Here is a 21,891-nt window from a genome sequence, read left to right on the forward strand (position 1 = left end):
TGAAGTGTTGGAACAGACTACTTCTCTTACAGAGAAACGCATGTGAATTTCTGTTGAATGCTTGTAAGTAGCTTAAGGCACTTTCAAAGGAAAGTGATTTTCTCTGAAAGGACAGCATTTAGAAAGTGAAGCAACACTCCATTCACTTCGCACAGTGAATTGAAGTGTTGGAACAGACTGCTTCTCTTTCAGAGAAACGCATGTGAGTTTTTTGTAAAAGCTTGTAAGTAGCTTAAGGCACTTTCAAAGGAAAGTGATTTTCTCTGAAAGGACAGCATTTAGAAAGTGAAGCAACACTCCATTCACTTCGCACAGTGAATTGAAGTGTTGGAACAGACTGCTTCACTTTCAGAGAAACGCATGTGAGTTTTTTGTGAAAGCTTGTAAGTAGCTTAAAGCACTTTCAAAGGAAAGTGATTTTCTCTAAAAGGACAGCATGTAGAGAGTGAAGCAACACTCCATTCACTTCGCACAGTGAATTGAAGTGTTGGAACAGACTGCTTCTCTTTCAGAGAAACGCATGTGAATTTCTGTTGAATGCTTGTAAGTAGCTTAAGGCACTTTCAAAGGAAAGTGGTTTTCTCTGAAAGGACAGCATTTAGAAAGTGAAGCAACACTCCATTCACTTCGCACAGTGAATTGAAGTGTTGGAACAGACTGCTTCTCTTTCAGAGAAACGCATGTGAGTTTTTTGTGAAAGCTTGTAAGTAGCTTAAAGCACTTTCAAAAGAAAGTGATTTTCTCTGAAAGGACAGCATTTAGAAAGTGAAGCAACACTTCATTCACTTCGCACAGTGAATTGAAGTGTTGGAACAGACTGCTTCTCTTACAGAGAAACGCATGTGAATTTCTGTTGAATGCTTGTATGTAGCTTAAGGCACTTTCAATGGAAAGTGATTTTCTCTGAAAGGACAGCATTTAGAAAGTGAAGCAACACTCCATTCACTTCGCACAGTGAATTGAAGTGTTGGAACAGACTGCTTCTCTTTCAGAGAAACGGATGTGAGTTTTTTGTGAAAGCTTGTAAGTAGCTTAAAGCACTTTCAAAGGAAAGTGATTTTCTCTGAAAGGACAGCATGTAAAAGTGAAGCAACACTCCATTCACTTCGCACAGTGAATTGAAGTGTTGGAACAGACTGCTTCTCTTTCAGAGAAACGGGTGTGAGTTTTTTGTGAAAGCTTGTAAGTAGCTTAAGGCACTTTCAAAGGAAAGTGATTTTCTCTGACAGGACAGCATTTAGGAAGTGAAGCAACACTCCATTCACTTCGCACAGTGAATTGAAGTGTTGGAACAGACTGCTTCTCTTTCAGAGAAACGGATGTGAGTTTTTTGTGAAAGCCTGTAAGTAGCTTAAGGCACTTTCAAAGGAAAGTGATTTTCTCTGAAAGGACAGCATTTAGAAAGTGAAGCAACACTCCATTCACTTCGCACAGTGAATTGAAGTGTTGGAACAGACTGCTTCTCTTTCAGAGAAACGGGTGTGAGTTTTTGGTGAAAGCTTGGAAGTAGCTTAAGGCACTTTCAAAGGAAAGTGATTTTCTCTGACAGGACAGCATTTAGAAAGTGAAGCAACACTCCATTCACTTCGCACAGTGAATTGAAGTGTTGGAACAGACTGCTTCTCTTTCAGAGAAACGCATGTGAATTTCTGTTGAACGCTTGAAAGTAGCTTAAGGCACTTTCAAAGGAAAGTGGTTTTCTCTGAAAGGACAGCATTTAGAAAGTGAAGCAACACTCCATGCACTTCGCACAGTGAATTGAAGTGTTGGAACAGACTGCTTCTCTTTCAGAGAAACGCATGTGAGTTTTTTGTGAAAGCTTGTAAGTAGCTTAAAGCACTTTCAAAAGAAAGTGATTTTCTCTGAAAGGACAGCATGTAGAAAGTGAAGCAACACTCCATTCACTTCGCACAGTGAATTGAAGTGTTGGAACAGACTGCTTCTCTTTCAGAGAAACGCATGTGAATTTCTGTTGAATGCTTGTAAGTAGCTTAAGGCACATTCAAAGGAAAGTGATTTTCTCTGAAAGGACAGCATTTAGAAAGTGAAGCAACACTCCATGCACTTCGCACAGTGAATTGAAGTGTTGGAACAGACTGCTTCTCTTTCAGCGAAACGCATGTGAGGTTTTTGTGAAAGCTTGTAGGTAGCTTAAAGCACTTTCAAAGGAAAGTGATTTTCTCTGCAAGGACAGCATGTAGAAAGTGAAGCAACACTCCATTCACTTCGCACAGTGAATTGAAGTGTTGGAACAGACTGCTTCTCTTTCAGAGAAACGGGTGTGAGTTTTTGGTGAAAGCTTGGAAGTAGCTTAAGGCACTTTCAAAGGAAAGTGATTTTCTCTGACAGGACAGCATTTAGAAAGTGAAGCAACACTCCATTCACTTCGCACAGTGAATTGAAGTGTTGGAACAGACTGCTTCTCTTTCAGAGAAACGCATGTGAGTTTTTTGTGAAAGCTTGTAAGTAGCTTAAGGCACTTTCAAAGGAATGTGATTTTCTCTTACAGGACAGCATTTAGAAAGTGAAGCAACACTTCATTCACTTCGCACAGTGAATTGAAGTGTTGGAACAGACTGCTTCTCTTTCAGAGAAACGCATGTGAATTTCTGTTGAATGCTTGTAAGTAGCTTAAGGCACTTTCAAAGGAAAGTGATTTTCTCTGAAAGGACAGCATTTAGAAAGTGAAGCAACACTCCATTCACTTCGCACAGTGAATTGAAGTGTTGGAACAGACTGCTTCTCTTTCACAGAAACGCATGTGAATTTCTGTTGAATGCTTATAAGTAGCTTAAGGCACTTTCAAAGGAAAGTGTTTTTCTCTGAAAGGACAGCATTTAGAAAGTGAAGCAACACTCCATTCACTTCGCACAGTGAATTGAAGTGTTGGAACAGACTGCTTCTCTTTCAGAGAAACGGATGTGAGTTTTTTGTGAAAGCTTGTAAGTAGCTTAAGGCACTTTCAAAGGAAAGTGATTTTCTCTGACAGGACAGCATTTAGAAAGTGAAGCAAAACTCCATTCACTTCGCACAGTGAATTGAAGTGTTGGAACAGACTGCTTCTCTTTCAGCGAAACGCATATGAATTTCTGTTGAATGCTTGTAAGTAGCTTAAGGCACTTTCAAAGGAAAGTGATTTTCTCTGAAAGGACAGCATTTAGGAAGTGAAGCAATATTCCATTCACTTCGAACAGTGAATTGAAGTGTTGGAACAGACTGCTTCTCTTTCAGAGAAACGCATGTGAATTTCTGTTGAATGCTTATAAGTAGCTTAAGGCACTTTCAAAGGAAAGTGATTTTCTCTGAAAGGACAGCATTTAGAAAGTGAAGCAACACTCCATTCACTTCGCACAGTGAATTGAAGTGTTGGAACAGACTGCTTCTCTTTCAGAGAAACGCATGTGAATTTCTGTTGAATGCTTGTAAGTAGCTTAAGGCACTTTCAAAGGAAAGTGATTTTCTCTGAAAGGACAGCATGTAGAAAGTGAAGCAACACTCCATTCACTTCGCACAGTGAATTGAAGTGTTGGAACAGACTGCTTCTCTTTCAGAGAAACGCATGTGAGTTTTTTCTGAAGGCTTGTAAGTAGCTTAAGGCACTTTCAAAGGAAAGTGATTTTCTCTGACAGGACAGCATTTAGAAAGTGAAGCAACACTCCATTCACTTCGCACAGTGAATTGAAGTGTTGGAACAGACTGCTTCTCTTAAAGAGAAACGCATGTGAATTTCTGTTGAATACTTGTAAGTAGCTTAAGGCACTTTCAAAGGAAAGTGATTTTCTCTGAAAGGACAGCATTTAGAAAGTGAAGCAACACTCCATTCACTTCGCACAGTGAATTGAAGTGTTGGAACAGACTGCTTCTCTTTCAGAGAAACGCATGTGAGTTTTTTGTAAAAGCTTGTAAGTAGCTTAAGGCACTTTCAAAGGAAAGTGGTTTTCTCTGACAGGACAGCATTTAGAAAGTGAAGCAACACTACATTCACTTCGCACAGTGAATTGAAGTGTTGGAACAGACTGCTTCTCTTACAGAGAAACGCATGTGAATTTCTGTTGAATGCTTGTAAGTAGCTTAAGGCGCTTTCAAAGGAAAGTGATTTTCTCTGAAAGGACAGCATTTAGAAAGTGAAGCAACACTCCATTCACTTCGCACAGTGAATTGAAGTGTTGGAACAGACTGCTTCTCTTTCAGAGAAACGCATGTGACTTTCTGTTGAATGCTTGTAAGTAGCTTAAGGCACTTTCAAAGGAAAGTGGTTTTCTCTGAAAGGACAGCATTTAGAAAGTGAAGCAACACTCCATTCACTTCGCACAGTGAATTGAAGTGTTGGAACAGATTGCTTCTCTTTCAGAGAAACGCATGTGAGTTTTTTGTGAAAGCTTGTAAGTAGCTTAAGGCACTTTCAAAGGAAAGTGATTTTCTCTGAAAGGACAGCATTTAGAAAGTGAAGCAACACTCCATTTACTTCGCACAGTGAATTGAAGTGCTGTAACAGACTGCTTGTCTTTCAGAGAAACGCATGTGAGTTTTTTGTAAAAGCTTGTAAGTAGCTTAAGGCACTTTCAAAGGAAAGTAATTTTCTCTGACAGGACAGCATTTAGAAAGTGAAGCAACACTCCATTCACTTCGCACAGTGAATTGAAGTGTTGGAACAGACTGCTTCTCTTACAGAGAAACGCATGTGAATTTCTGTTGAATGCTTGTAAGTAGCTTAAGGCGCTTTCAAAGGAAAGTGATTTTCTCTGAAATGACAGCATTTAGAAAGTGAAGCAACACTCCATTCACTTCGCACAGTGAATTGAAGTGTTGGAACAGACTGCTTCTCTTTCAGAGAAACGCATGTGAATTTCTGTTGAATGCTTGTAAGTAGCTTAAGGCACTTTCAAAGGAAAGTGATTTTCTCTGACAGGACAGCATTTAGGAAGTGAAGCAACACTCCATTCACTTCGCACAGTGAATTGAAGTGTTGGAACAGACTGCTTCTCTTTCAGAGAAACGGATGTGAGTTTTTTGTGAAAGCCTGTAAGTAGCTTAAGGCACTTTCAAAGGAAAGTGATTTTCTCTGAAAGGACAGCATTTAGAAAGTGAAGCAACACTCCATTCACTTCGCACAGTGAATTGAAGTGTTGGAACAGACTGCTTCTCTTTCAGAGAAACGGGTGTGAGTTTTTGGTGAAAGCTTGGAAGTAGCTTAAGGCACTTTCAAAGGAAAGTGATTTTCTCTGACAGGACAGCATTTAGAAAGTGAAGCAACACTCCATTCACTTCGCACAGTGAATTGAAGTGTTGGAACAGACTGCTTCTCTTTCAGAGAAACGCATGTGAATTTCTGTTGAACGCTTGAAAGTAGCTTAAGGCACTTTCAAAGGAAAGTGGTTTTCTCTGAAAGGACAGCATTTAGAAAGTGAAGCAACACTCCATGCACTTCGCACAGTGAATTGAAGTGTTGGAACAGACTGCTTCTCTTTCAGAGAAACGCATGTGAGTTTTTTGTGAAAGCTTGTAAGTAGCTTAAAGCACTTTCAAAAGAAAGTGATTTTCTCTGAAAGGACAGCATGTAGAAAGTGAAGCAACACTCCATCCACTTCGCACAGTGAATTGAAGTGTTGGAACAGACTGCTTCTCTTACAGAGAAACGCATGTGAATTTCTGTGGAATGCTTTTAAGTAGCTTAAGGCGCTTTCAAAGGAAAGTGATTTTCTCTGAAAGGACAGCCTTTAGAAAGTGAAGCAACACTCCATTCACTTCGCACAGTGAATTGAAGTGTTGGAACAGACTGCTTCTCTTTCAGAGAAACGCATGTGAGTTTTTTGTGAAAGCTTGTAAGTAGCTTAAAGCACTTTCAAAGGAAAGTGATTTTCTCTGAAAGGACAGCATGTAAAAGTGAAGCAACACTCCATTCACTTCGCACAGTGAATTGAAGTGTTGGAACAGACTGCTTCTCTTTCAGAGAAACGGGTGTGAGTTTTTTGTGAAAGCTTGCAAGTAGCTTAAGGCACTTTCAAAGGAAAGTGATTTTCTCTGACAGGACAGCATTTAGGAAGTGAAGCAACACTCCATTCACTTCGCACAGTGAATTGAAGTGTTGGAACAGACTGCTTCTCTTTCAGAGAAACGGATGTGAGTTTTTTGTGAAAGCCTGTAAGTAGCTTAAGGCACTTTCAAAGGAAAGTGATTTTCTCTGAAAGGACAGCATTTAGAAAGCGAAGCAACACTCCATTCACTTCGCACAGTGAATTGAAGTGTTGGAACAGACTGCTTCTCTTTCAGAGAAACGGGTGTGAGTTTTTGGTGAAAGCTTGGAAGTAGCTTAAGGCACTTTCAAAGGAAAGTGATTTTCTCTGACAGGACAGCGTTTAGAAAGTGAAGCAACACTCCATTCACTTCGCACAGTGAATTGAAGTGTTGGAACAGACTGCTTCTCTTTCAGAGAAACGCATGTTAATTTCTGTTGAATGCTTGTAAGTAGCTTAAGGCACTTTCAAAGGAAAGTGATTTTCTCTGAAAGGACAGCATTTAGAAAGTGAAGCAACACTCCATGCACTTCGCACAGTGAATTGAAGTGTTGGAACAGACTGCTTCTCTTTCAGCGAAACGCATGTGAGGTTTTTGTGAAAGCTTGTAAGTAGCTTAAAGCACTTTCAAAGGAAAGTGATTTTCTCTGCAAGGACAGCATGTAGAAAGTGAAGCAACACTCCATTCACTTCACACAGTGAATTGAAGTGTTGGAACAGACTGCTTCTCTTTCAGATAAACGCATGTGAGTATTTAGTGAAAGCTTGTAAGTAGCTTAAGGCACTTTCGAAGGAAAGTGATTTTCTCTGAAAGGACAGCATTTAGAAAGTGAAGCAAAACTCCATTCACTTCGCACAGTGAATTGAAGTGTTGGAACAGACTGCTTCTCTTTCAGCGAAACGTATATGAATTTCTGTTGAATGCTTGTAAGTAGCTTAAGGCACTTTCAAAGGAAAGTGATTTTCTCTGAAAGGACAGCATTTAGGAAGTGAAGCAATATTCCATTCACTTCGAACAGTGAATTGAAGTGTTGGAACAGACTGCTTCTCTTTCAGAGAAACGCATGTGAATTTCTGTTGAATGCTTATAAGTAGCTTAAGGCACTTTCAAAGGAAAGTGATTTTCTCTGAAAGGACAGCATTTAGAAAGTGAAGCAACACTCCATTCACTTCGCACAGTGAATTGAAGTGTTGGAACAGACTGCTTCTCTTTCAGAGAAACGCATGTGAATTTCTGTTGAATGCTTGTAAGTAGCTTAAGGCACTTTCAAAGGAAAGTGATTTTCTCTGAAAGGACAGCATGTAGAAAGTGAAGCAACACTCCATTCACTTCGCACAGTGAATTGAAGTGTTGGAACAGACTGCTTCTCTTTCAGAGAAACGCATGTGAGTTTTTTCTGAAGGCTTGTAAGTAGCTTAAGGCACTTTCAAAGGAAAGTGATTTTCTCTGACAGGACAGCATTTAGAAAGTGAAGCAACACTCCATTCACTTCGCACAGTGAATTGAAGTGTTGGAACAGACTGCTTCTCTTAAAGAGAAACGCATGTGAATTTCTGTTGAATACTTGTAAGTAGCTTAAGGCACTTTCAAAGGAAAGTGATTTTCTCTGAAAGGACAGCATTTAGAAAGTGAAGCAACACTCCATTCACTTCGCACAGTGAATTGAAGTGTTGGAACAGACTGCTTCTCTTTCAGAGAAACGCATGTGAGTTTTTTGTAAAAGCTTGTAAGTAGCTTAAGGCACTTTCAAAGGAAAGTGGTTTTCTCTGACAGGACAGCATTTAGAAAGTGAAGCAACACTACATTCACTTCGCACAGTGAATTGAAGTGTTGGAACAGACTGCTTCTCTTACAGAGAAACGCATGTGAATTTCTGTTGAATGCTTGTAAGTAGCTTAAGGCGCTTTCAAAGGAAAGTGATTTTCTCTGAAAGGACAGCATTTAGAAAGTGAAGCAACACTCCATTCACTTCGCACAGTGAATTGAAGTGTTGGAACAGACTGCTTCTCTTTCAGAGAAACGCATGTGAATTTCTGTTGAATGCTTGTAAGTAGCTTAAGGCACTTTCAAAGGAAAGTGGTTTTCTCTGAAAGGACAGCATTTAGAAAGTGAAGCAACACTCCATTCACTTCGCACAGTGAATTGAAGTGTTGGAACAGATTGCTTCTCTTTCAGAGAAACGCATGTGAGTTTTTTGTGAAAGCTTGTAAGTAGCTTAAGGCACTTTCAAAGGAAAGTGATTTTCTCTGAAAGGACAGCATTTAGAAAGTGAAGCAACACTCCATTTACTTCGCACAGTGAATTGAAGTGCTGTAACAGACTGCTTGTCTTTCAGAGAAACGCATGTGAGTTTTTTGTAAAAGCTTGTAAGTAGCTTAAGGCACTTTCAAAGGAAAGTAATTTTCTCTGACAGGACAGCATTTAGAAAGTGAAGCAACACTCCATTCACTTCGCACAGTGAATTGAAGTGTTGGAACAGACTGCTTCTCTTACAGAGAAACGCATGTGAATTTCTGTTGAATGCTTGTAAGTAGCTTAAGGCGCTTTCAAAGGAAAGTGATTTTCTCTGAAATGACAGCATTTAGAAAGTGAAGCAACACTCCATTCACTTCGCACAGTGAATTGAAGTGTTGGAACAGACTGCTTCTCTTTCAGAGAAACGCATGTGAATTTCTGTTGAATGCTTGTAAGTAGCTTAAGGCACTTTCAAAGGAAAGTGATTTTCTCTGAAAGGACAGCATTTAGAAAGTGAAGCAACACTCCATTCACTTCGCACAGTGAATTGAAGTGTTGGAACAGACTGCTTCTCTTTCAGAGAAACGGATGTGAGTTTTTTGTGAAAGCTTGTAAGTAGCTTAAAGCACTTTCAAAGGAAAGTGATTTTCTCTAAAAGGACAGCATTTAGAAAGTGAAGCAACACTCCATTCACTTCGCACAGTGAATTGAAGTGTTGGAACAGACTGCTTCTCTTTCAGAGAAACGCATGTGAGTTTTTAGTGAAAGCTTGTAAGTAGCTTAAGGCACTTTCAAAGGAAAGTGATTTTCTCTGACAGGACAGCATTTAGAAAGTGAAGCAACACTCCATTCACTTCGCACAGTGAATTGAAGTGTTGGAACAGACTGCTTCACTTTCAGAGAAACGCATGTGAATTTCTGTTCAATGCTTGTAAGTAGCTTAAGGCACTTTCAAAGGAAAGTGATTTTCTCTGAAAGGACAGCATTTAGAAAGTGAAGCAACACTCCATTCACTTCGCACAGTGAATTGAAGTGTTGGAACAGACTGCTTCTCTTTCAGAGAAACGCATGTGAATTTCTGTTGAATGCTTGTAAGTAGCCTAAGGCACTTTCAAAGGAAAGTGGTTTTACTGAAAGGACAGCATTTAGAAAGTGAAGCAACACTCCATTCACTTCGCACAGTGAATTGAAGTGTTGGAACAGACTGCTTCTCTTTCAGAGAAACGCATGTGAGTTTTTTGTGAAAGCTTGTAAGTAGCTTAAGGCACTTTGAAAGGAAAGTGATTTTCTCTGAAAGGACAGCATTTAGAAAGTGAAGCAACACTCCATTCACTTCGCACAGTGAATTGAAGTGCTGGAACAGACTGCTTCTCTTTCAGAGAAACGCATGTGAGTTTTTTGTGAAAGCTTGTAAGTAGCTTAAGGCACTTTCAAAGGAAAGTGATTTTCTCTGAAAGGACAGCATTTAGAAAGTGAAGCAACACTCCATTCACTTCGCACAGTGAATTGAAGTGTTGGAACAGACTGCTTCTCTTTCAGAGAAACGGATGTGAGTTTTTTGTGAAAGCTTGTAAGTAGCTTAAAGCACTTTCAAAGGAAAGTGATTTTCTCTAAAAGGACAGCATGTAGAAAGTGAAGCAACACTCCATTCACTTCGCACAGTGAATTGAAGTGTTGGAACAGACTGCTTCTCTTTCAGATAAACGCATGTGAGTTTTTAGTGAAAGCTTGTAAGTAGCTAAAGGCACTTTCAAAGGAAAGTGATTTTCTCTGACAGGACAGCATTTAGAAAGTGAAGCAACACTCCATTCACTTCGCACAGTGAATTGAAGTGTTGGAACAGACTGCTTCACTTTCATAGAAACGCATGTGAATTTCTGTTCAATGCTTGTAAGTAGCTTAAGGCACTTTCAAAGGAAAGTGATTTTCTCTGAAAGGACAGCATTTAGAAAGTGAAGCAACACTCCATTCACTTCGCACAGTGAATTGAAGTGTTGGAACACACTGCTTCTCTTTCAGAGAAACGCATGTGAATTTCTGTTGAATGCTTGTAAGTAGCTTAAGGCACTTTCAAAGGAAAGTGGTTTTCTCTGAAAAGACAGCATTTAGAAAGTGAAGCAACACTCCATTCACTTCGCACAGTGAATTGAAGTGTTGGAACAGACTGCTTCTCTTTCAGAGAAACACATGTGAGTTTTTTGTGAAAGCTTGTAAGTAGCTTAAAGCACTTTCAAAAGAAAGTGATTTTCTCTGAAAGGACAGCATTTAGAAAGTGAAGCAACACTCCATTCACTTCGCACAGTGAATTGAAGTGTTGGAACAGACTGCTTCTCTTACAGAGAAACGCATGTGAATTTCTGTTGAATGCTTGTATGTAGCTTAAGGCACTTTCAAAGGAAAGTGATTTTCTCTGAAAGGACAGCATTTAGAAAGTGAAGCAACACTCCATTCACTTCGCACAGTGAATTGAAGTGTTTGAACAGACTGCTTCTCTTTCAGAGAAACGCATGTCAATTTCTTTTGAATGCTTGTAAGTAGCTTAAGGCACTTTCAAAGGAAAGTGGTTTTCTCTGAAAGGACAGCATTTAGAAAGTGAAGCAACACTCCATTCACTTCGCACAGTGAATTGAAGTGTTGGAACAGACTGCTTCTCTTTCAGAGTAACGGATGTGAGTTTTTTGTGAATGCTTGTAAGGAGCATAAGGCACTTTCAAAGGAAAGTGATTTTCTCTGAAAGGACAGCATTTAGAAAGTGAAGCAACACTCCATTCACTTCGCACAGTGAATTGAAGTGTTGGAACAGACTGCTTCTCTTTCAGAGAAACGCCTGTGAATTTCTGTTGAATGCTTGTAAGTAGCTTAAGGCACTTTCAAAGGAAAGTGATTTTCTCTGAAAGGACAGCATTTAGAAAGTGAAGGAACACTCCATTCACTTCGCACAGTGAATTGAAGTGTTGGAACAGACTGCTTCTCTTTCAGAGAAACGCATGTGAATTTCTGTTGAATGCTTGTAAGTAGCTTAAGGCACGTTCAAAGGAAAGTGGTTTTCTCTGAAAGGACAGCATTTAGAAAGTGAAGCAACACTCCATTCACTTCGCACAGTGAATTGAAGTGTTGGAACAGACTGCTTCTCTTTCAGAGAAACGCATGTGAGTTTTTTGTGAAAGCTTGTAAGTAGCTTAAGGCACTTTCAAAGGAAAGTGATTTTCTCTGAAAGGACAGCATTTAGAAAGTGAAGCAACACTCCATTCACTTCGCACAGTGAATTGAAGTGTTGGAACAGACTGCTTCTCTTTCAGGGAAACGCATGTGAGTTTTTTGTAAAAGCTTGTAAGTAGCTTAAGGCACTTTCAAAGGAAAGTGATTTTCTCTGACAGGACAGCATTTAGAAAGTGAAGCAACACTCCATTCACGTCGCACAGTGAATTGAAGTGTTGGAACAGACTGCATCTCTTTCAGAGAAATGCATGTGAAATTCTGTTGAATGCCTGTAAGTAGCTTAAGGCACTTTCAAAGGAAAGTGATTTTCTCTGAAAGGACAGCATTTAGAAAGTGAAGCAACACTCCATTCACTTCGCACAGTGAATTGAAGTGTTGGAACAGACTGCTTCTCTTTCAGGGAAACGCATGTGAGTTTTTAGTGAAAGCTTGTAAGTAGCTTAAGGCACTTTCAAAGGAAAGTGATTTTCTTTGACAGGACAGCATTTAGAAAGTGAAGCAGCACTCCATTCACTTCGCACAGTGAATTGAAGTGTTGGAACAGACTGCTTCTCTTTCAGAGAAACGCATGTGAATTTCTGTTCAATGCTTGTAAGTAGCTTAAGGCACTTTCAAAGGAAAGTGATTTTCTCTGAAAGGACAGCATTTAGAAAGTGAAGCAACACTCCATTCACTTCGCACAGTGAATTGAAGTGTTGGAACAGACTGCTTCTCTTTCAGAGAAACGCATGTGAATTTCTGTTGAATGCTTGTAAGTAGCTTAAGGCACTTTCAAAGGAAAGTGGTTTTCTCTGAAAGGACAGCATTTAGAAAGTGAAGCAACACTCCATTCACTTCGCACAGTGAATTGAAGTGTTGGAACAGACTGCTTCTCTTTCACAGAAACGCATGTGAGTTTTTTGTGAAAGCTTGTAAGTAGCTTAAAGCACTTTCAAAAGAAAGTGATTTTCTCTGAAAGGACAGCATTTAGAAAGTGAAGCAACACTCCATTCACTTCGCACAGTGAATTGAAGTGTTGGAACAGACTGCTTCTCTTACAGAGAAACGCATGTGAATTTCTGTTGAATGCTTGTAAGTAGCTTAAGGCACTTTCAAAGGAAAGTGATTTTCTCTGAAAGGACAGCATTTAGAAAGTGAAGCAACACTCCATTCACTTCGCACAGTGAATTGAAGTGTTGGAACAGACTGCTTCTCTTTCAGAGAAACGGACGTGAGTTTTTTGTGAAAGCTTGTAAGTAGCTTAAAGCACTTTCAAAGGAAAGTGATTTTCTCTAAAAGGACAGCATGTAGAAAGTGAAGCAACACTCCATTCACTTCGCACAGTGAATTGAAGTGTTGGAACAGACTGCTTCTCTTTCAGATAAACGCATGTGAGTTTTTAGTGAAAGCTTGTAAGTAGCTTAAGACACTTTCAAAGGAAAGTGATTTTCTCTGACAGGACAGCATTTAGAAAGTGAAGCAACACTCCATTCACTTCGCACAGTGAATTGAAGTGTTGGAACAGACTGCTTCACTTTCAGAGAAACGCATGTGAATTTCTGTTCAATGCTTGTAAGTAGCTTAAGGCACTTTCAAAGGAAAGTGATTTTCTCTGAAAGGACAGCATTTAGAAAGTGAAGCAACACTCCATTCACTTCGCACAGTGAATTGAAGTGTTGGAACAGACTGCTTCTCTTTCAGAGAAACGCATGTGAATTTCTGTTGAATGCTTGTAAGTAGCTTAAGGCACTTTCAAAGGAAAGTGATTTTCTCTGAAAGGACAGCATTTAGAAAGTGAAGCAACACTCCATTCACTTCGCACAGTGAATTGAAGTGTTGGAACAGACTGCTTCTCTTTCAGAGAAACGCATGTGAGTTTTTTGTGAAAGCTTGTAAGTAGCTTAAAGCACTTTCAAAAGAAAGTGATTTTCTCTGAAAGGACAGCATTTAGAAAGTGAAGCAACACTCCATTCACTTCGCACAGTGAATTGAAGTGTTGGAACAGACTGCTTCTCTTACAGAGAAACGCATGTGATTTTCTGTTGAATGCTTGTATGTAGCTTAAGGCACTTTCAAAGGAAAGTGATTTTCTCTGAAAGGACAGCATTTAGAAAGTGAAGCAACACTCCATTCACTTCGCACAGTGAATTCAAGTGTTGGAACAGACTGCTTCTCTTAAAGAGAAACGCATGTGAATTTCTTTTGAATGCTTGTAAGTAGCTTAAGGCACTTTCAAAGGAAAGTGGTTTTCTCTGAAAGGACAGCATTTAGAAAGTGAAGCAACACTCCATTCACTTCGCACAGTGAATTGAAGTGTTGGAACAGACTGCTTCTCTTTCAGAGAAACGCATGTGAATTTCTGTTGAATACTTGTAAGTAGCTTAAGGCACTTTCAAAGGAAAGTGGTTTTCTCTGAAAAGACAGCATTTAGAAAGTGAAGCAACACTCCATTCACTTCGCACAGTGAATTGAAGTGTTGGAACAGACTGCTTCTCTTTCAGAGAAACGCATGTGAGTTTTTTGTGAAAGCTTGTAAGTAGCTTAAAGCACTTTCAAAAGAAAGTGATTTTCTCTGAAAGGACAGCATTTAGAAAGTGAAGCAACACTCCATTCACTTCGCACAGTGAATTGAAGTGTTGGAACAGACTGCTTCTCTTACAGAGAAATGCATGTGAATTTCTGTTGAATGCTTGTATGTAGCTTAAGGCATTTTCAAAGGAAAGTGATTTTCTCTGAAAGGACAGCATTTAGAAAGTGAAGCAACACTCCATTCACTTCGCACAGTGAATTGAAGTGTTTGAACAGACTGCTTCTCTTTCAGAGAAACGCATGTCAATTTCTTTTGAATGCTTGTAAGTAGCTTAAGGCACTTTCAAAGGAAAGTGGTTTTCTCTGAAAGGACAGCATTTAGAAAGTGAAGCAACACTCCATTCACTTCGCACAGTGAATTGAAGTGTTGGAACAGACTGCTTCTCTTTCAGAGTAACGGATGTGAGTTTTTTGTGAATGCTTGTAAGTAGCATAAGGCACTTTCAAAGGAAAGTGATTTTCTCTGAAAGGACAGCATTTAGAAAGTGAAGCAACACTCCATTCACTTCGCACAGTGAATTGAAGTGTTGGAACAGACTGCTTCTCTTTCAGAGAAACGCCTGTGAATTTCTGTTGAATGCTTGTAAGTAGCTAAAGGCACTTTCACAGGAAAGTGATTTTCTCTGAAAGGACAGCATTTAGAAAGTGAAGGAACACTCCATTCACTTCGCACAGTGAATTGAAGTGTTGGAACAGACTGCTTCTCTTTCAGAGAAACGCATGTGAATTTCTGTTGAATGCTTGTAAGTAGCTTAAGGCACGTTCAAAGGAAAGTGGTTATCTCTGAAAGGACAGCATTTAGAAAGTGAAGCAACACTCCATTCACTTCGCACAGTGAATTGAAGTGTTGGAACAGACTGCTTCTCTTTCACAGAAACGCATGTGAGTTTTTGCGAAAGCTTGTAAGTAGCTTAAGGCACTTTCAAAGGAAAGTGATTTTCTCTGAAAGGACAGCATTTAGAAAGTGAAGCAACACTCCATTCACTTCGCACAGTGAATTGAAGTGTTGGAACAACTGCTTCTCTTTCAGGGAAACGCATGTGTGTTTTTAGTGAAAGCTTGTAAGAAGCTTAAGGCACTTTCAAAGGAAAGTGATTTTCTTTGACAGGACAGCATTTATAAAGCGAAACAACACTCCATTCACTTCGCACAGTGAATTGAAGTGTTGGAACAGACTGCTTCTCTCTCAGAGAAACGCATGTGAATTTCTGTTCAATGCTTGTAAGTAGCTTAAGGCACTTTCAAAGGAAAGTGATTTTCTCTGAAAGGACAGCATTTAGCAAGTGAAGCAACACTCCATTCACTTCGCACAGTGAATTGAAGTGTTGGAACAGACTGCTTCTCTTTCAGAGAAACGCATGTGAATTTCTGTTGAATGCTTGTAAGTAGCTTAAGGCACTTTCAAAGGAAAGTGGTTTTCTCTGAAAGGACAGCATTTAGAAAGTGAAGCAACACTCCATTCACTTCGCACAGTGAATTGAAGTGGTGGAACAGACTGCTTCTCTTTCAGATAAACGCATGTGAGTTTTTTGTGAAAGCTTGTAAGTAGCTTAAAGCACTTTCAAAAGAAAGTGATTTTCTCTGAAAGGACAGCATTTAGAAAGTGAAGCAACACTCCATTCACTTCGCACAGTGAATTGAAGTGTTGGAACAGACTGCTTCTCTTTCAGAGAAACGCATGTGAATTTCTGTTGAATGCTTGTAAGTAGCTTAAGGCACTTTCAAAGGAAAGTGGTTTTCTCTGAAAGGACAGCATTTAGAAAGTGAAGCAACACTCCATTCACTTCGCACAGTGAATTGAAGTGTTGGAACAGACTGCTTCTCTTTCAGAGAAACTCATGTGAGTTTTTTGTGAAAGCTTGTAAGTAGCTTAAGGCACTTTCAAAGGAAAGTGATTTTCTCTGAAAGGACAGCATTTAGAAAGTGAAGCAACACTCCATTCACTTCGCACAGTGAATTGAAGTGCTGGAACAGACTGCTTCTCTTTCAGAGAAACGCATGTGAATTTCTGTTGAATGCTTGAAAGTAGCTTAAGGCACTTTCAAAGGAAAGTGATTTTCTCTGAAAGGACAGCATTTAGAAAGTGAAGCAACACTCCATTCACTTCGCACAGTGAATTGAAGTGTTGGAACAGACTGCTTCTCTTTCAGAGAAACGCATGTGAGTTTTTTGTGAAAGCTTGTAAGTAGCTTAAAGCACTTTCAAAAGAAAGTGATTTTCTCTGAAAGGACAGCATTTAGAAAGTGAAGCAACACTCCATTCACTTCGCACAGTGAATTGAAGTGTTGGAACAGACTGCTTCTCTTACAGAGAAACACATGTGAATTTCTGTTGAATGCTTGTATGTAGCTTAAGGCACTTTCAAAGGAAAGTGATTTTCTCTGAAAGGAAAGCATTTAGAAAGTGAAGCAACACTCCATTCACTTCGCACAGTGAATTGAAGTGTTGGAACAGACTGCTTCTCTTTCAGAGAAACGCATGTGAATTTCTTTTGAATGCTTGTAAGTAGCTTAAGGCACTTTCAAAGGAAAGTGGTTTTCTCTGAAAGGACAGCATTTAGAAAGTGAAGCAACACTCCATTCACTTCACACAGTGAATTGAAGTGTTGGAACAGACTGCTTCTCTTTCAGAGAAACGCATGTGAATTTCTGTTGAATGCTTGTAAGTAGCTTAAGGCACTTTCAAAAGAAAGTGATTTTCTCTGAAAGGACAGCATTTAGAAAGTGAAGCAACACTCCATTCACTTCGCACATTGAATTGAAGTGTTGGAACAGACTGCTTCTCTTTCAGAGAAACGGATGTGAGTTTTTTCTGAAGGCTTGTAAGTAGCTTAAGGCACTTTCAAAGGAAAGTGATTTTCTCTGACAGGACAGCATTTAGAAAGTGAAGCAACACTCCATTCACTTCGCACAGTGAATTGAAGTGTTGGAACAGACTGCTTCTCTTTCAGAGAAACGCATGTGAATTTCTGTTGAATGCTTGTAAGTAGCTTAAGGCACTTTCAAAGGAAAGTGATTTTCTCTGAAAGGACAGCATTTAGAAAGTGAAGCAACACTCCATTCACTTCGCACAGTGAATTGAAGTGTTGGAACAGACTGCTTCTCTTTCAGAGAAACGCATGTGAATTTCTGTTGAATGCTTGTAAGTAGTTTAACGCACTTTCAAAGGAAAGTGGTTTTCTCTGAAAGGACAGCATTTAGAAAGTGAAGCAACACTCCATTCACTTCGCACAGTGAATTGAAGTGTTGGAACAGACTGCTCATTTCAAAGAAACGCATGTGAGTTTTTTGTGAAAGCTTGTAAATAGCTTAAGGCACTTTCAAAGGAAAGTGATTTTCTCTGAAAGGACAGCATTTAGAAAGTGAAGCAACACTCCATTCACTTCGCACAGTGAATTGAAGTGCTGGAACAGACTGCTTCTCTTTCAGAGAAACGCATGTGAGTTTTTTGTAAAAGCTTGTAAGTAGCTTAAGGCACTTTCAAAGGAAAGTGATTTTCTCTGACAGGACAGCATTTAGAAAGTGAAGCAACACTCCATTCACTTTGCACAGTGAATTGAAGTGTTGGAACAGACTGCTTCTCTTACAGAGAGACGCATGTGAATTTCTGTTGAATGCTTGTAAGTAGCTTAAGGCGCTTTCAAAGAAAAGTGATTTTCTCTGAAAGGACAGCATTTAGAAAGTGAAGCAACACTCCATTCACGTCGCACAATGAATTGAAGTGTTGGAACAGACTGCTTCTCTTTCAGAGAAACTCATGTGAATTTCTGTTGAATGCCTGTAAGTAGCTTAAGGCACTTTCAAAGGAAAGTGATTTTCTCTGAAAGGACAGCATTTAGAAAGTGAAGCAACACTCCATTCACTTCGCACAGTGAATTGAAGTGTTGGAACAGACTGCTTCTCTTTCAGGGAAACGCATGTGAGTTTTTTGTGAAAGCTTGTCAGTAGCTTAAGGCACTTTCAAAGGAAAGTGATTTTCTCTGAAAGGACAGCATTTAGAAAGTGAAGCAACACTCCATTCACTTCGCACAGTGAATTGAAGTGTTGGAACAGACTGCTTCTCTTTCAGATAAACGCATGTGAATTTCTGTTGAATGCTTGTAAGTAGCTTAAGGCACTTTCAAAGGAAAGTGATTTTCTCTGAAAGGACAGCATTTAGAAAGTGAAGCAACACTCCATTCACTTCGCACAGTGAAGTGAAGTGTTGGAACAGACTGCTTCTCTTTCAGAGAAACGGATGTGAGTTTTTTGTGAAAGCTTGTAAGTAGCTTAAAGCACTTTCAGAGGAAAGTGATTTTCTCTGAAAGGACAGCATTTAGAAAGTGAAGCAACACTCCATTCACTTCGCACAGTGAATTGAAGTGTTGGAACAGACTGCTTCTCTTTCAGAGAAACGCATGTGAGTTTTTAGTGAAAGCTTGTAAGTAGCTTAAGCCACTTTCAAAGGAAAGTGATTTTATCTGACAGGACAGCATTTAGAAAGTGAAGCAACACTCCATTCACTTCGCACAGTGAATTGAAGTGTTGGAACAGACTGCTTCTCTTTCAGAGAAACGCATGTGAATTTCTGTTGAATGCTTGTAAGTAGCTTAAGGCACTTTCAAAGGAAAGTGGTTTTCTCTGAAAGGACAGCATTTAGAAAGTGAAGCAACACTCCATTCACTTCGCACAGTGAATTGAAGTGTTGGAACAGACTGCTTCTCTTACAGAGAAACGCATGTGAATTTCTGTTGAATGCTTGTAAGTAGCTTAAGGCACTTACAAAGGAAAGTGGTTTTCTCTGAAAGGACAGCATTTAGAAAGTGAAGCAGCACTCCATTCACTTCGCACAGTGAATTGAAGTGTTGGAACAGACTGCTTCTCTTTCAGAGAAACGCATGTGAGTTTTTTGTGAAAGCTTGTAAGTAGCTGAAGGCACTTTCAAAGGAAAGTGACTTTCTCTGAAAGGACAGCATTTAGAAAGTGAAGCAACACTCCATTCACTTCGCACAGTGAATTGAAGTGCTGGAACAGACTGCTTCTCTTTCAGAGAAACGCATGTGAGTTTTTTGTAAAAGCTTGTAAGTAGCTTAAGGCACTTTCAAAGGAAAGTGATTTTCTCTGACAGGACAGCATTTAGAAAGTGAAGCAACACTCCATTCACTTTGCACAGTGAATTGAAGTGTTGGAACAGACTGCTTCTCTTACAGAGAGACGCATGTGAATTTCTGTTGAATGCTTGTAAGTAGCTTAAGGCGCTTTCAAAGAAAAGTGATTTTCTCTGAAAGGACAGCATTTAGAAAGTGAAGCAACACTCCATTCACGTAGCACAGTGAATTGAAGTGTTGGAACAGACTGCTTCTCTTTCAGAGAAACGCATGTGAATTTCTGTTGAATGCCTGTAAGTAGCTTAAGGCACTTTCAAAGGAAAGTGATTTTCTCTGAAAGGACAGCATTTAGAAAGTGAAGCAACACTCCATTCACTTCGCACAGTGAATTGAAGTGTTGGAACAGACTGCTTCTCTTTCAGGGAAACGCATGTTAGTTTTTTGTGAAAGCTTGTCAGTAGCTTAAGGCACTTTCAAAGGAAAGTGATTTTCTCTGAAAGGACAGCATTTAGAAAGTGAAGCAACACTCCATTCACTTCGCACAGTGAATTGAAGTGTTGGAACAGACTGCTTCTCTTTCAGATAAACGCATGTGAATTTCTGTTGAATGCTTGTAAGTAGCTTAAGGCACTTTCAAAGGAAAGTGATTTTCTCTGAAAGGACAGCATTTAGAAAGTGAAGCAACACTCCATTCACTTCGCACAGTGAATTGAAGTGTTGGAACAGACTGCTTCTCTTTCAGAGAAACGGATGTGAGTTTTTTGTGAAAGCTTGTAAGTAGCTTAAAGCACTTTCAGAGGAAAGTGATTTTCTCTGAAAGGACAGCATGTAGAAAGTGAAGCAACACTCCATTCACTTCGCACAGTGAATTGAAGTGTTGGAACAGACTGCTTCTCTTTCAGAGAAACGCATGTGAGTTTTTAGTGAAAGCTTGTAAGTAGATTAAGCCACTTTCAAAGGAAAGTGATTTTATCTGACAGGACAGCATTTAGAAAGTGAAGCAACACTCCATTCACTTCGCACAGTGAATTGAAGTGTTGGAACAGACTGCTTCTCTTTCAGAGAAACGCATGTGAATTTCTGTTGAATGCTTGTAAGTAGCTTAAGGCACTTTCAAAGGAAAGTGGTTTTCTCTGAAAGGACAGCATTTAGAAAGTGAAGCAACACTCCATTCACTTCGCACAGTGAATTGAAGTGTTGGAACAGACTGCTTCTCTTACAGAGAAACGCATGTGAATTTCTGTTGAATGCTTGTAAGTAGCTTAAGGCACTTTCAAAGGAAAGTGGTTTTCTCTGAAAGGACAGCATTTAGAAAGTGAAGCAACACTCCATTCACTTCGCACAGTGAATTGAAGTGTTGGAACAGACTGCTTCTCTTTCAGAGAAACGCAAGTGAGTTTTTTGTGAAAGCTTGTAAGTAGCTGTAGGCACTTTCAAAGGAAAGTGGTTTTCTCTGAAAGGACAGCATTTAGAAAGTGAAGCAACACTCCATTCACTTCGCACAGTGAATTGAAGTGCTGGAACAGACTGCTTCTCTTTCAGAGAAACGCATGTGAGTTTTTTGTAAAAGCTTGTAAGTAGCTTAAGGCACTTTCAAAGGAAAGTGATTTTCTCTGACAGGACAGCATTTAGAAAGTGAAGCAACACTCCATTCACTTCGCACAGTGAATTGAAGTGTTGGAACAGACTGCTTCTCTTACAGAGAAACACATGTGAATTTCTGTTGAATGCTTGTAAGTAGCTTAAGGCGCTTTCAAAGAAAAGTGATTTTCTCTGAAAGGACAGCATTTAGAAAGTGAAGCAACACTCCATTCACTTCGCACAGTGAATTGAAGTGTTGGAACAGACTGCTTCTCTTTCTGAGAATCGCATGTGAATTTCTGTTGAATGCCTGTAAGTAGCTTAAGGCACTTTCAAAGGAAAGTGATTTTCTCTGAAAGGACAGCATTTAGAAAGTGAAGCAACACTCCATTCACTTCGCACAGTGAATTGAAGTGTTGGAACAGACTGCTTCTCTTTCAGAGAAACGGATGTGAGTTTTTTGTGAAAGCTTGTAAGTAGCTTAAAGCACTTTCAAAGGAAAGTGATATTCTCTGAAAGGACAGCATGTAGAAAGTGAAGCAACACTCCATTCACTTCGCACAGTGAATTGAAGTGTTGGAACAGACTGCTTCTCTTTCAGATAAACGCATGTGAGTTTTTTGTGAAAGCTTGTAAGTAGCTTAAGGAACTTTCAAAGGAAAGTGATTTTCTCTGAAAGGACAGCATTTAGAAAGTGAAGCAACACTCCATTCACTTCGCACAGTGAATTGAAGTGTTGGAACAGACTGCTTCTCTTTCAGAGAAACGCATGTGAATTTCTGTTGAATGCTTGTAAGTAGCTTAAGGCACTTTCAAAGGAAAGTGATTTTCTCTGAAAGGACAGCATTTAGAAAGTGAAGCAACACTCCATTCACTTCGCACAGTGAATTGAAGTGTTGGAACAGACTGCTTCTCTTTCAGAGAAACGCATGTGAGTTTTTTGTGAAAGCTTGTAAGTAGCTTAAGGCACTTTCAAAGGAAAGTGATTTTCTCTGAAAGGACAGCATTTAGAAAGTGAAGCAACACTCCATTCACTTCGCACAGTGAATTGAAGTGTTGGAACAGACTGCTTCTCTTTCAGAGAAACGCATGTGAATTCCTGTTCAATGCTTGTAAGTAGCTTAAGGCACTTTCAAAGGAAAGTGATTTTCTCTGAAAGGACAGCATTTAGAAAGTGAAGCAACACT

Source organism: Myodes glareolus, chromosome 15, assembly GCF_982192425.1.
Source record: "Myodes glareolus chromosome 15, mMyoGla1.1, whole genome shotgun sequence".
In the NCBI taxonomy this organism is placed as follows: domain Eukaryota; kingdom Metazoa; phylum Chordata; class Mammalia; order Rodentia; family Cricetidae; genus Myodes; species Myodes glareolus.